Source organism: Artemia sp. Qi Xiang Cuo, chromosome 5, assembly GCF_049724085.1.
Source record: "Artemia sp. Qi Xiang Cuo chromosome 5, ASM4972408v1, whole genome shotgun sequence".
In the NCBI taxonomy this organism is placed as follows: Eukaryota; Metazoa; Arthropoda; class Branchiopoda; order Anostraca; family Artemiidae; genus Artemia; species Artemia sp. Qi Xiang Cuo.
This window is the reverse complement of record NC_142798.1, coordinates 74649748-74666110: the sequence shown is the minus strand read 5'-3', so window position 1 is coordinate 74666110 and position 16363 is coordinate 74649748. Positions and strand designations below refer to the sequence as shown.

The following is a 16363-nucleotide window of genomic DNA, read 5'->3' as shown; positions in this document are numbered from 1 at the left end:
TTTCAGAGGCTATAAGTCAGTCATTAACATAAAATTAGAGACGAATGGGAATTTCGACAAATACTTAGCCTTAGGCTAGCAGACCAAGGAAGTTCATTCTTTTTTTAGAAGTTGTCAAAAACATACCAATTTATATTTCATTATTACTACTCTGAAGAAATATGCTAAAAATGCTAGAAATATACTATAAGATAAGTTATATTATGATAAACTCTCATGATATCTGGTTGAAACAGAGTGAAAGTCTCAAATTTCAGTTGCATAGTTTAAGCACAATAACAATCCCCGTTGGCTCTGATGCATTCTAAGACTAAACTAGTTTTTGGTTGCTAGGGTAACATGATCTGTTGCAGTATTCTTTAGTTCTGCAGCAAGAGTCGCTGTGAAAAGTGTAGTACGATTAACACTTTGGCTTTGTTTTTTGCCATTCTTTGAAGGCTGTAGCTATCAACCCCTCAGAACCATAAGGATTACTATCCTTATGGTCTTTGGAAGAATTATTTATTTGAAACAAATGACATGTTCCTTGAATACAGTTTCGAAATAAGCGGTATTCTTGGAACCAACTTTATTCTCTATCTCCTAACGCTTAATCTTCTTCTTTGATTTTAAAAGGCCCAGCTTCAAAAGTTTGTTAAAACACAAAACCTAATGCAATATAGATTACTAAAATCGCAGTATATACAAGTTTTACCTTAAAGTGTGACACCCATTAATTGTTTTGGATGCATGTAATGGTGGAAAAAAGATAAGTTCTTTGTTTACCACCGAGTGATCGCCACATAAACACTTTATTAATAATTTCCAAACCCCGTCATTGGGTTGCATTATTGTTTATCATTGGTGCATTCATGCCAATCCATCGTACCAGTTCAAATATAAACGGGGGTGTTGCAAAAACAGTAATAGAGAAGGAAAAAATAATGAAAAAGAAAAAAAAACCTTCACATGGTCTAGAATTTGAAATCTGGCACCGGAATCTATTAATCAAAACCGAACTTAACTAGTCGATAAATACGAAGCATTGTTTTAATCGTCAAAAGTAGATATTTTGGTGAAGTAAAGGTCTTGAGATGCAAAATAAGTCGTCTTGAACAAGTGCTATTAAAAGTCAAAGTAGCAAGGCTTTACTAGTGATTTGAAAAGAAGTCAGAAATTGGGTAGACCTATATTGATTTTGGTATTGAAAAGGAGGATTTCTAGGGATTTGCCAACAGCGTTTTAGGCAGTTCAAAAAATATGAAGTGGAAACACTACTTCCGACTAATGTCATATTTTTGGTCATTCTAAAGCCAGTTCCAGTTTTAAAAATAAAAGATGCCGTTATCTAGATATTTAAGGTGAATTAAAACATAGTGAAAGACATGGTCTCTATTTTACTATTTGTGGGGTTATATCCAACTCGACCTTACTAGGTGAGTGAAGGGCCTTTTAAAAGGATTTTGGATAAACATATTGTTTTAAAATGAAATCTCTAGTACGCGCTAGACCATAACCTTCAAAATGACTTCTTTGATCAGTCTCGATTTCAATTTTTTTTTTCCTGCCTTGTTTGTAGCCATAGCGTATATTAGGGACAGGCTACAGGAGTGATCACCTCCTGCGTCGAGAGCTTCATAAAAGGGAAAAGGGAGATTTGTAGGCAAACTATTAAGTGAAAAAATAGATCCCACGAACAGTTTTTCGGCAATATTTTCTAAGAATACACGGTTAAAGTCCGATTTTAGCCCCCTGATCGATCAGTTCGTGGTAACGAACTGTAAGTAAGAAACGTCTCGGCTCAATAGTAACCGAAACTCTGATAAACAGATTTTGATATCAAAAGTACATCAAAAGAATCAACTTATTATGCTGATTCCAAATATATAAGATTCATCAAGTTTAGTTTTACCCATTAAAAGTTACGAGCCGAGAAAATTTGCCTGATTTTTTCAACAGGGGGACCCCCCCTAAAATTCAAGAAATCTTAATGAAAATCACATCATTAGATTTAGCGTACCTGGGAACCCTAATGAAAAAGTTTCAAGCTCTTATATACACAAAGTGGAATTTCGCTATTTTTGCCAGAAGACAGATCACAGATGCGTGTTTATTTGCTTTTTGTCTTTTTTTCCAGGGGTGATCGTATTGAAATAAGGGCCCTAGAAGATCAGGAGAGGGCGCATTCAAACGGAAATTCAAAATTGTAGTGCCCTTTTAAAGAGACAAAAAATATTGGAGGGCAACTTGCCCCCCCCCCTACGCCCATTTATTTCTCAAAGTTATCTGATCAATATTTTGAGATGACCATTTTGTTCAGTATAGTTGAAAGATCAAATAACTATGTCTTTAGAGGTAAAATGACCCCCCCCCCCTCACAGTCCGTGGGGAGAGGCCTCTAAGCAATGAAATTTGTCCATTGTTTACGTATAGTCTTTGTTATTGGGAAGTATATAGACATGTTTTAAGGGGGAGCTGGATTTTATGCTTGGGGTGGATTGCCGTTAGTAAAATCTTCCTTGGGGAGGGAAATTTCAGGGGGTGGTGGTGGATTTTTCAGGTAAAATTTTACACTGGGCAATTTGACAGAAATCCTATGCAAAATTGTTTTTAATTGTCTTACATTATTCGTGCCAACTCAATTTAGAATTTGGAGTTGTTCTGGAGGAAGTGTCCGGCAGCTATTTTCAGCGTGTTTTGAAATCTGAAAAAAAATCCCTATGGAAGGGGGCATTTCTGGAGTGATCAGGAAACCGATTAGAGACTAAAGTCTTTTTGAAATGAAAGCATGCCAAGGATAATTTATCAGGTTGAATCGTCCGCAAGAAATTTTACAGGGAGATGGGATTTTCAGCAAGGATGGAACTGTCTGGAGGTAACTTGACGAAGAGGGGGGGGGGGTGTACTTTACGCAGGATGAAATTGTCACTGAGGAGTGTTTCCCTTGAGGGACGGGGTTATATTTCATGGAGGGTGAACCAGATTTACCTGCATTATTTGAAAAAAGAACAGAAATTAAAAAAAAAACAAGTTTTTTTTAACTAAAAATAAGGAGCAACAATAAAACTCAAAACGAATAGAATTAGAATAGATTTAATTAGAATAGATTATGTAGAAAGAATTACAATAAAAAATTTTTTAAAAGTGCAAACATCTTTAGCGTACAGAGCAAGGTATTGAGGATAGGGCAACCCTTCATATTCGGAATAAATTGGCCAAAATTAACACACAAATTTCGTTTTAATTTTTCATGTATGTTGAGCCAAATTCGAACCTCCATTAGTTGACTAAGGGTAAGAAATTAAATAAAAAAAAAGTTTTTTTAAACTGAAAGTTAGGACCGATATTAAAACTTAAAACGAGCAGAAATTATTCTGTATATGAAAGGGGCTGTCCCCTCCTCAACGCCTCGCTCTTTATGCTGAGGTTTTTTATTGTTTTGAAAAGTAGAGTGAGGATAAAGAGTCAAACTTTAGCGTAAAAAGCAAGGTGTTGAAAGAGGGAACAGCCCCTTTCATATACGGAATAATTTCTGTTCCTTATAAGTTTTAATGTCGCTTCTTACTTTCAGTTAAAAAACTTGTTTTTTTAATTTAATTTCTATTGAAATCGTCATTTGGGACGAATTTTAGGTTGGTGGTAAAACGGTCATAAATGGCAGAAAAAACGTTTTTTGGCCTGTTGTAAGATGTTACTGTAGTAATATGTTATTCTGAGTTTCTTCAAATAGTGTCAGGAGCAAGTGTACTGTATTAGAAGAGAAAGAAATGCGAAAGAATGAAGAAAAAAGTGAAAGGAAATGTCTTACAAAAAAGTTTCATAGATAGCACTGTACGTCGCTGACAATCCCGCGTGTTATGCTTCACGTAACACGTGGAAAAAAATTGGGATATGGTACAATTTTTTTTTTTGTCTTGAATATATTTTTCGTGCAATTTTTAGTACATTTTGTTTCGAATTGTTGACAAAATTTGGTCTGTTCCCAATGTCTTGTACGGCTCACGTTGTAGCAACTTCGAATTTTCTGCCAAACTTTCCGTTCTATTCGCAAAAGCCTGGTAAACTTTAAATGAAATTTAAAGTGTGACTTTAAACTTTAAATTTTGTAAACTTTAAATGAAATTATGTTAGTGTGAAATATTTCTTAGAATTTTGAAACGTCTCTCGACTACTTTAATAGTAATGATATAGTAACTAAATCTGTTTGTTCAATGTAAAAATGAAAATTAACCGAATTCGGCGTGAAGACTGATTATGATCAAACAGTTCGTTGTAACGAACTTTAAGTAAGAAGCGACTCAGTGCAATAGCAATCGTAACTCTAAAAAACAGAATTTTGATATGAGTAGATACATCAAAAGAATTAGCTTGTTATAACGATTCCAAATACTGTTACCCATCAAAAGTTACGAGCATGAGAAGATTTGCCTGATTTTCGGAAAAGGGGAAAAATTCCCCCTAAAATTCAAGGAATAGAAAATCACACCATCAGATTCGACGTATCAGAGAACCCTACTATAGAAGTTTCAAGGTAATATATACAAAAAAAAGGGGACTTTCGCATTTTTTGCCAGAAGAAAGATCATGAATGCGAGTTTTTTTTTTTTTTCCCAGGAGTGATCTAATCAAAATAATAGTCTTAGAAGATTGAAAGAGGGTCCATTCGAGCGGAAATTAAAAGTTCTAGTGCCCTTCCTAAGTGAACAAAAAGATTAGAGGCCAACTAGCCGCCCTCTCACGCCTTTTTTCCCCCAAAGTTATCTGATCAAAATTTTGAGATAACCATTTTGTTTGGCATAATTGAAAGACCTAATAACTATGTCTTTAAGAGTGACATGACCCCCGCCCCCCATAGTCCATGGGGAAAGGCTTGTAAGTTATGAATTTGCCCAATGATTACACATATTATTTGTTATTGAGAAGTATACAGACATTTATAGGGGAGTTTGTTTGGAGTGAGTTTCTGTAGTGAGAAATTTTCTTGGGGATGGAAATTTCAGGGGGATGAACTTTCCAGGGGAATTTTACACTGGAGGGATTTGACAGAACTCCTATACTGGATTCTTTTTATTTGTCTTACTTTCTCTTTGCCAGCTCAATTTTGTGACTGGAGTTGGTCGGGGGAAATTATCCGGGGGCTATTTGCAGCGTTTTTGGATTTCCGGGAAATAATTCCTTGGAAGCGGGGCTTTCCGGAGTGATCGAGAAAAAAGACTAGAAATTAAAGTATTTTTTAAATGAAAGTATGCTATAGAGAATTTTCAAGGATGTATCGTCTGTAAGAAATTCTATGATGGGGGGGGAGGGATTTCCAGCCAGGATAGAACGGTCCGGAGGGAATTTTATGGGCAGGGGGTATTTTTTACGTGGGAAGAAATTTCCATGGAGGAGTTTCCCATGAGAAGGGGGAAATTTCTTATAAAGAGTGAGCCAGATTTTCTTGTATTATTTGAAAAACGACTAGAAATTAAATTAAAAACAAGTTTTTTTAACTGAAAGTAAGGAGCAACATTAAAACTGAAAATGAACAAAAATTATTCCGTATATGAAGGGTTTGCCCCACTCCTTAATATCTTGTTCTCTACTCTAAAGTTTGTCATATTTTTTATAAGAACGGTTCCTGAAACATAACTAGAGTATAGAAGCTTTTCTTTTAACTAGAATAAGAAGCTTTTCTAAAAGTGCTGAAATGTTGAAAGGTTAAGAAATAAAAGGCTGAGAAAGCTTCTCTGCAACAGTGTCGACATTATTGGTGCTTATTTGTTTCAAAAATTCCGCACCCGTGCTCATCCTGCGATCGTTTTGCGTCAAGCCTTTTGAGAAAAAAATATCAACAACAATGGAGCTACTGGGGCTTTTTGTTATGCGTCGAGATTTGTACTTAAAGTAAATTAATTAGCCTACTATTAATCAGTCTAATATTAGTGTGAATAATATTCACACCAATAAGTTACATTAGTCAATGCACATCAATTTTAAATGAGTCTTGAAGCTTTGCCAACGAAATAGGAATTAAATGTTATGTCTATACTGATCGTAAATCTTGTAAAACAAAATAATGAGATGGTGTGCGGATGTCATTTAATTATTACTACAGAGCGACTTGAACTTCGATCCTCCTTCTCCAGAAAACAGTCCCACAACCACTGTACCATTGTAACCGTTAATCAAAAATGTATTGTCATGATTAACGTTATTATTTGTTTACATATGACCTACATGGGTATTTTGAATGCATTTGTATCTTAGAGCAAAAACATTTAAGCTTAAAATTGGCCAAAAAACCTGAATCGGCTTAAATGGTGACTCTCCTTCACATGCTTTTTTTCCTTTTTTTTCAAAACACGTTTTTTCTTATAGAGTATACGCTTGTTGCGTCATCATTTACACGATGATTCAGTTTTTGCCGGAATTTGTATTTTATTTTAATATTTCGGTTACTATCGGCTAGATTTCATTTGTTTTTATAACTTAGTGATAATTTATTTTGAATTACCACCATTTTAATAAAGCTCTGAATTTGTTTGACGACAGAAAAAATGTTGTGTTTCGGACCAGCTGAAATTCGAGTAGCTTGCTTAGCGCACCATTTTTATTTCTTTTATTATCCAGAGATTTGGAAAATTGACCTAGGCATATAGGTTTGCACCTATGTACAAACCTTTTTAGTGCTCTTTTAATTCAAAGCAAAAAATCTTTTCTATTGAAACTTCCAGATCAACAGCTTATAGTACTTACAATTTTCCCAAGCATGTTACTTTTAGCCAACGGTGACGGCGAATGTTTTCCTATAGCAGAATTACTGATATTCTTCTCAGACCTCATTTAGAGATTAAATCTTTGTTCGATTTTGCAATCAACAGACATTATTATAGACAGTGCAATAAATAGACATCATAAATTTACATTACCATCAATAGACACCGGAGAAAAAGCCCGAACAGAACAAATCAGTTTTCGGGTCTTTCAAGCCAGCAGAAATGTTTGATTAGACACATAGCAAGGAACTATGCGCACTTTTATTATAATGTACATAAATATCGAGTAAATTATACTCAGGCAATCTTGTCAACAGATGAAAGTTTTAATTGTTTTCTAGATAAATTGAAATACAACAAGATAACTATCATAAATATTAAAAATTTAGTATTTCATTGTATTATCACGGAAGACTCTTCGAATATTGAACTATTTGTAAATATTTCTTAGGCTTGTGCAGTTTTTGATTGAGTAAGACATCTACTCCAACATTCACCTGAATTTGAAAAAAAAAGTGAACCACTAATTTTCGTATATTGTTCTATTTTCATTCTGAAAACGATTCATTTTGAACATAAAGCATGCCTTAGTCACGGTTGTAGACCAAATCTGTGATAGCAGTCATAGCCTATACATGATTTCATCTGAAGTGAAGTTTTTTATTGCAAAATTCTTAGGCCTAATTCAATAGATTAAGGAATAAGAGTCTTGTGAATGGCTTCTTCTGAACTAAGCCCAATAATAGCAAAAAAATTGTAGGATACCATTGATTTCCCTGTTCTAAGCTATTTCCAAATATAGCAGCCAATGATATAATGATTGTATTCCAGTCCCCTCTGATGGGGCTAAATGTAGCTTTAAGCTCAGGGATGCCAATTGGGGCAGAGGTATCAGTGTAACAGGTCTGATCTACGGTATTTGTTTAGCCTTGGGACCCCTACCCCCCTAATGTGCAAATAGGGTAAAAGACCTCTTTTTGGGAAAGACCACTTTTCTTTGGCATTTCGGAAAAATAGCATTGGGTTTTTGGACCACCCCTTTTTACTACAACATGAAGCAATGTGAGGGCAGTAACAAGAAATTTTCACCAATGATTTGTCAGCATAAATTGAAAATATGGTCTCTGTTTTGAAAGGCAATTGAAAAGAAAACTATATTTAAATATTTGTGATTTATTGAATGAACATCAAGCTATAAAAGTTACATTTTTAGATCATGGGAAAATCAGTTCTTTATTAATATGTGAATAAAAATGGAATACTAAAAGAATGCGTACATCTAGATATGATAATTGGTATTTCCAAAAAGAGGTCTTTGTAGGTAAGTCAATAAACTAAAAATTTCAAGTCTCTGATCTTAAATAATCTGAATAATAACCATATTGATGCATAGCTTAGACTTTTTGCTATTCATTAATATGCCCAATTCTTCTCAAGTCCTCTTTGGTAACAAGGTGTGAGGGTTTTAGTTTTACATAATTTTGCTCAATCGGATACTCTTCTTTTACCCTATATAGCCCAAATTTTGGTATTCTTTTACTAAACAGACTTTTATATATGACAATGCAAACCAGTCATCTAATAGACCAAGATGCATGATGAAAAACAGGTTTATGCTGCCTTCTGGGATATAAACAAAGGCAAGAACTGTTTAAATTGTTGTTTTTGGGGGTTTCGGGGGGGGGGAGGTACCTGGGTTGGGTTAAGTTATGTATTTAATATATGATATGCTTTACCCCCCCCCCCTAATGTGCAAAAATATAGCCCAAATATGATCCTAAACTATTATATAGGCTATTCATCCAATTTTATTTCATTAGCATTAACCAAACTAGCACTATATGAAAAAGTCTGTTTAGGGAATGAGTACCCAAATTTATTTGTAAACTATTATATTTTTGTCATCTTTTGTTTGATTTCATTAGCATTAATCAAACTTGACTTCTTGCGTGGGTACCAGCTAATGCATAAGTACCCATGCTTCAGTCTGTAGATCCATACCTGAAAGTTTTCAGGTATGGATCACCTTTCACCTTTTATTACCTACCTACTTTCCACAATAACAAAATTCTTACTTTGTCAGGCTCACAGATAACAGATAACAGGTCTTGTATGTTGTCTCTGTTGTTCAACCACTATAATAACCAAAAGAATAGTCTCATTCAAAGTTTTCTCCAAATATAATAATCACTGCTGTCACAATTGTGTTTTGGTTAATTTGGTTCCCCCTAATGAAGTCAGATATAGTCCAAGGCTCAGGAGTACCAATTGAGGGGAGGGTAATCACACCTTCTAGATTAAAAAAAAAAAAAAAACTTTAAAAAAAGATAAGTTTTTCATTTTCTCAGTTAGGCTAATTTGATAGCTAAAAAAGGAACCTTTTGATTTACCTTTTGGTAAATTTGCAGGTGGCACTATAATTTAGCTAGGATGAAAGTGAAAATGTCATTTGATGGCCTTTTTTATTCTGTTTCATAATACAATAATTACTTGTGTTACAAATTGCATCTTGAGTCCTTAAAAGGGCCCCAAAGGTATTTCATTTTTGTTAACACACAAAGAAGTTTCAACACTAGTTAAATTATTGAAAAGTGGTTAAAAACAAGTAACTTAATTATAAATAAGGTATTCAAGAGTAACATATTCCAAAAATACTTATTTATAACAATTCAAACCTCATTTATTAGGCAACTCAATTCAAACTGTTTTCCTACCATTTCAAGTTTTTCAAATGCTGTTGACCAAAATAGCACTGAATTTTGTGATTCAAAACTTTGCCATCAACAATTCAGGGTATATTCCAGTTCAGGGTATATATTTGCACATTAGGGGGGTGGGGGGGGGGAGGGGGTAAAGTTCAAGGTAAATTTGCAGTGGGCCATATAATTTAGCTAGGATGAAAGTGAAAACATCATTTGATGTTTTTTTATGCTCTTTCATAATTCATATAAAATACTTTCAGGGCCCCTTTCAGAGGCTCAATATACAACTTGAAACAGAAGCAGTTATTGTTTTATGAAAGAGCATAAAGAAAGACATCAAATGGTGTTTTCACTTTTGTCCTAGCTAAATTATAGTGCCACCTGCAAATTTACCTACCTTTTTGATTGACCTGATGCACCCTTTGACTTATGGCACCTCCATAGAAGAATGTCCCTTCTGAAGGAAAATTAAAAAAAACAAACAAGTTTTTTTCAATTAAAAGTGAGGCACAAGACACACTTAGCATTTTTATAAGAGTTACTGTGGCTACTCTAGTACAGACAGACTGTGCGCCTCTCCTTCATTGCAAACCCCCCCCCCCCAAAAAAAAAAAATCTTCCTGGGAAAGTTCCACCCATGTAGTACTCCACACCCTGGACAATTGTTTCCTTTCTAAAAATTCTCCCCAGAAAATTTCTTGCAGACAATTCAGCAAGGAAAATTCTCCTTAGCCTGCTTTCATCATAGGCAGCGCGCTAGTGCTGCCTAAGTAAAGAATGATGTTGGCACAATGTGTGTTTTTTTTGTTTTTTTCTTTCTCCATACCCAGGCACTTCATATCAAAGGAGTTGTTGTAGAAACTTCGAAAAGGGCTCATTTAATTGGAAATTGGAGTGGCTAGTGCTCTTTTTAATAGTCAAAAGTGATTGGAGGGCAACTAGCCCCCCCATGCCTATCATTCCTCCAAACATATCCAATCAAAATTTTGAGATAGCCAGTTTGTTCAGCGTAGTTGATTTCCAGATAGAAAATATGTTTTTGAGGAGGACACTCCCCCACAACCCTCAGGGCAAGGGTTTTAAGTTATGCCCTGGGGACATATAAGGTTTTTATAGAAGGTGTTGTCATGCCCTATATATATATATATATATATATATATATATATATATATATATACCCCAAACACATCCAATCAAAATTTTTAGATAGCCAATTTATTTAACATAGTTGAAAGGTTTGGAAAATAGGTCTTTAAGGATGACAACCCCTCCCCCCACACCCCTCAGGGCAAGGATTTTAAGTTATGCCCTGGGGGCATATAAAGTTTTTATTGAAAGAGCTGTTGTAGAAACTTCAAAAGGGCTTATTCATTCGAAAATTGAAAGGTCTAGTGCCTTTTTTAATAGTTGAAAGTGATTGGATAGCAACTAACACCCCTCTCATGCCCACCATTTTCCCAAACACATCAAATTAAAATTTGAGATATCCATTTTGTTCAACGCAGTTGAACATTCTGGAAATTAGGTCTTTTAGGATGATAACCCCTTCAGAGCCCTCAGTGCAAGAGTTGTAAGTTATGCCCTGGGGGCATATGAGGTTTATATAGAAAGTTGTTGCATAAATCACAGGCAGCGCGATCGCGCTGCCTTAGTAAAGAACGGGGACATTCAAGAACGAGAAAAGAAATGGAGACTAACATAAAGAGGAGGAAACTCCCCCACAGTCCTCAGGGCAAGAGTTTCAAGTTATGCCCTGGGGGCATATAAGAACAATGTTGGCACAATGTATTATTTATTAATTTTTTCCTTTAGAGCAGGGCACTTCATATTGAAGAAGTTGTCATAGAAACTTCAAAAAGCACTCATTCAATTGGAAATTGGAGTGGCTTGTGCCCTTTTTAATAGTTGCAAGTGATTGGAAGTTGACTATAACACCCCTTCCATGCTCACCATTTCCCGAAACGCATCCTATCAAAATTTTGATAGCCATTTTGTTCAGCATAGTTGATTTCAAAACAGAAATTATGTTTTTGAGGACAGTCCCCCTTAGGGCAAGGGTTGTAAGTTATGCCCTGGGGTCATATAAGCTTTTTTTATAGAAGGCGTTGTCATAGAAACTAAAAAAAAGAAGGCTCATTTGATTGGAAATTCAAAGGGATAGTGCCCTATTAAATAGTCAAAAGTGATTAGAGGACAACTAACCCGCCTCCCACCTTTTCCCCAAACACATCTAATCAAAACTTTGAGATAGCCATTTTATTCAACGTAGTTTTAAGTTCTGGAATTTAGGTCTTTGAGGATGACAACCTCCCCACAGCCCTCAGGGCAAGGGTTGTAAATTATGCCCAGGGGGCATATAAGGTTTCTATATAACATGTCATAGAAACTTCGAAAAGGGCTCATTTGATTGGAAATTGAAATGGCTAGTGCCCTTTTTAATAGTCAAAAGTGATTGGAAAGCAACTAACACTCCTTCCACACCCACAATTTCCCCAAACATATCCAATCAAGATTTTGAGATAGCCATTTTGTTCCACGCAGTTCAATGTTCAGGAAATTCTACCTTTGAGCAGGACACTCCCCCCACAGTCTTCAGGGCTAGGGTTATAAGTTACGCCCTGGGAACATATAAGGTTTTTATTGAAATCTTTGTTGTAGAAACTTGAAAAAGGGCTCATTTGATTGGAAATTCAAAGGGCTAGTGCCCTTTTTAATAGTCAAAAGTGATTTGAGGGCAACTAACCCCCCTCTCACGCCCATCTTTTCTCTGAACACATTTTTTTTAAACCAAACAACGTTTTTGAGGAGGACACTCCTCTACAACCCTCAGGGCAAGGGTCTTTAGTTATGCCCTGGGGGCATATAATGTTTTTTATAGAAGGCGTTGTTGTACAAACTTTAAAACAGGCTCATTTGATTGGACATTCAAAGGGCTAGTGCACTTTTTAATAGTCGAAAGTGATTTGAAGGCAACTAACCCCCCTCTCACGCCCATCTATTCTCCAAACACATCCAATCAATATATAAAAAAATGTGTTTTTTTTCTCCATACCTGGGCACTTCGTATCGAAGCAGTTGTCATAGAAACTTCAAAAAGGGCTCATTCGATTGGAAACTGGAGTGGGTAGTGCCCTTTTTAATAGTCAAAAGTGATTGGAGGGCAACTAGCCCCCCCCCCCCCCTCACGCCCATCATTCCCCCAAACACATCCCATCAAAATTTTGAGATAGCTATTTTGTTCAGCATAGTTGATTTCCAAATAGGAAATTTTTTAAGGAGGACACTCCCCCACAACCTTTAGGGCAAGGGTTTTAAGTTATGCCCTGGGGGCATATAAGGTTTTTATAGAAGGTGTTATTGTAGAAACTTCAAAACAGGCTCATTCGATTGGAAATTCAAAGGGCTTGTGCCCTTTTTAATAGTCAAAAGTGATAGGAGGGCAACTAGCCCCCCCTCCCCCCGACGCCCATAATTCCCCCAAACATATCCAATCAAAATTTTTAGATATCCATTTTGTTCAACGTAGTTGAAAGTTCTTGAAATTAGGTATTTAAGGATTATTAATATAAAAAACTTTTTCCCTAAAATAAATTTTTCAAAGAAAAGCTAAGAACTTCATTAAAAAAAAAATAAGCATAACTAAAATCAAATAACCTACCAAGCTTGAAACTACCAGAATTCAGCATGGATAAATAAATAAAACCCAAAACGAACAGAAATTACAATAAATAACCGAGTCAAACTCAAAACGAGCAGAAACTAATATAAGTTTGGCGCAAAACCCCTGTGCCTTCCCAAGGCCAGAATAAAATATGTACTTTACTGAAAAAATACAAATGAATGTGCATTGTCAGTTTAATATACATATACCGATATTTAGTAATCAAAATGTTAGTATTATTTGATTTATTAAAGTTATAAAAGTAAAAAAAAATATATTTTTTTCAGTAAAGTGCAAATATTGTTCTGGCCTTGGGAAGGCACAGGGGTTTTGTGCCAAACTTATGTTAATTTCTGCTCGTTTTGAGTTTGACTCGGTTATTTATTGTAATTTCTGTTCGCGTTGAGTTTCATCTATTTATTGATACTGATTTGTGATAATTTTATTCTTGGTTGATTATTTCATTTTATTTTTTCACATTTTTGGTTTAATGGAGTTCTTTACTTTCCTTTGAAAAAAGTGTTTTATGGAAAAAGTTTTTTAATTAATTTCTGTTCGTTTTATATTGACATAGTTTTTTCAGGGAAAAAGAAAATAACACTTTAAATCTTTTCGTTTTTTAAGACTTTATAGTTTGGCCTGCTATTTGTATGCAGGAGAAAAATTTTCAGCAATTTTCAACAACATACACCCTTTTAAAAATCTGGACACAAATAGTACTGTTTAATTTAGTTTCATACCTCCTCTAGTTGGCCTGAAATGGAAAACTTGATAGCATTTAAAAAAAAATCTGTTTACTTTCTTTGATAGCTTGGATACACTTATGCTATTTTGATTTGGCAAGGGTTGTAAGTTATGCCCTGGAGGCATCTAAAGTTTTTAATGAAAGGCAACTAAAGCTAATGTCATAGGACCAGTGTTTGCCATCAGGAGTGCTTTCCACACAAAAAAGAAAGCACAGGTATAGAAAAAGTTCCAAAGCTGCCAGTAGCAGAATTCAACAAAATTCCAAAAGCTGCTGACACTCTAGCAGCACAACTTGTATTTAGACAGCTTTTCTTTGAGGAAAAGCTAATGTCATAGAACCAGTGTTTGCCATCAGGAGTGCTTTCCACACTAACAAGAAAGCACAGCTATAGAAAAAGTTCCAAAGCTGCCAGTAGCAAAATTCAACAAAATTCTAAAAGCAGCTAACACTCTAGCCGCACAACTTGTGTTTTGACAGCTTTTCTTTGAGGAAAAGCTTATGTCATAGGACCAGTGTTTGCCATCAGGAGTGCTTTCCACACTAACAAGAAAGCACAGGTATAGAAAAAGTTCCAAAGCTGCCAGTAGCAGAATTCAACAAAATTCCAAAAGCTGCTGACACTAGCAGCACAACTTGCATTTTGACAGCTTTTCTTTGAGGAAAAGCTAATGTCATAGGACCAGTGTTTGCCATCAGGAGTGCTTTCCACACTAACAAGAAAGCACAGGTATAGAAAAAGTTCCAAAGCTGCCAGTAGCAGAATTCAACCAAATTCCAAAAGCTGCTGACACTCTAGCAGCACAACTTGTATTTTGACAGCTTTTCTTTGAGGAAAAGCTAATGTCATAGGACCAGTGTTTGCCATCAGGAGTGCTTTCCACACTAACAAGAAAGTACAGGTATAGAAAAAGTTCCAAAGCTGCCAGTAGCACAATTCAACAACATTCCAAAAGCTGCTGACATTCTAGCAGCACAACTTGTATTTTGACAGCTTTTCTTTGAGGAAAAACTAATGTCATAGGACCAGTGTTTGCCATCAGGAGTGCTTTCCACACTAACAAGAAAGCACAGGTATAGAAAAACTTCCAAAGCTGCTGATACTCTAGCAGCACAACTTGTGTTTTGACAGCTTTTCTTTGAAGAAAAAGTATTTTTAGATGTAAAAATGGTATTTTCAGACAAAATATGCAAACAAATTTGAAAACTGCCAAGTAGCATTGCTACTTTGCTACCCAAGTTTTGCACAGCTGGGAGATTACTTTTCTTTTTTTTTTGCAATTCATTGCATCATTCTATAGATTCTCAAACATTGCATCATCAAAACAAAAAAAAATTGTTTGCAATACATAGACATTTGAATCATTCTCAAATGTCTTTTTAATGAGCTGTTTTGTGGCATCTTATTTTAAAGGATATAGTTGAGATCAAAGTTCTTTTCTCATCGATTGCTGAGTAGGAATGCATTCACTGAGTTTTTGCACTCTTTGGATTCATTCAACAATTGGAACAATTTTGATTTGTGTCTCCTGCAGTCTCTTCCACTTCTGTGACTAGGACTATTATTATCAGTTACATTTCTCAAGTAAAGAACTCCTTGAATATCAAGTAGGGGGGGGGGATAAGGTTTTGTATCTCTACTTCATAATGTAATAGAGTAGGATCTATGATGGTTGAATTATGCTTCTAGGCTGTAATTGTCAAGCTGGTTAAATATGGTGTTTAGATCTAAAACAATACTCATACCAAGAATTAATGATGCTGCAATTTGTCTTTTAATATCTGCAAACAAGATTGCCTCCATCAATCAATTAGTAGCCAGATTGTCAAACCCCTGACAAAGCCTGGAGACAAACAAGAGATTGTTGGTGTGTTTCAGCAGTAGTCTCTTGAAGCTCAGTGGGCAGATAAAATAAAATCACATATTAGCAATACTGAGGCTCTGGTCTGTCCTTCTTGTCCTGGTTTCTAAATGAGTGTCACTTTTTGTTGTCAAGAGGAGCTATGTGAGTTCTGGCAGCATGCTCTACATTGCAAGTAAAGCTATGTAATTTGCACACCATTTTGCCTCTGATGTTTCTAATTGAGTGTCACTTTTCATTGTCAAGAGGAACTCTGTGAGTTCTGGCAACATGCTCTACATTGCAAGTAAAGTTATGTAATTTGCACACCATTTTGCCTCTGATGTATCTAATTGAGTGTCACTTTTCATTGTCAAGATGATCTCCATAAGCTGTGGCAACACTCTGCATTGCAAGTAAAGCTATGTAATAACAGATCCATCATGGACCTTATTTTGGTCCAAAATGCGAATTAAGGTAAAAATTAAGGTATTAATCTTCAACTGCTGGGTCAATGGGTTGAGGCCTGGCTTTTTGAATTCAATGTTGCCAAGTGCCATACCATTCATTTTGGCAAACTGAATCCTTGCCGCTCTTATTTTTTCTTAGGCCACCCACTCTCCTCTGTAAATAATAAGGAGGATCTTGGTGTTAATTTTGACTATGACCTAAAAATA

At 35.5% G+C, this 16363-nt stretch overlaps 1 protein-coding gene across 2 annotated transcripts in view; it reads left to right on the top strand.

Annotated features, from left to right (window-relative positions):
* The first annotated feature begins 7178 nt into the window (after nt 1–7178).
* The window catches only part of LOC148952513 (uncharacterized), a 183321-nt gene continuing 174136 nt past the window's right edge, over nt 7179–16363 (top strand). Inside the window, exon 1 of one of the 2 annotated variants that reach the window (XM_089088997.1) lies at nt 7179–7209. The gene's annotated coding sequence lies outside the window, so the exon portion shown is untranslated. Of the gene's footprint in view, nt 7210–7371; nt 7388–16363 lie in introns of those variants that run through there. The other variant, XM_089088998.1, reaches the window with a different exon arrangement.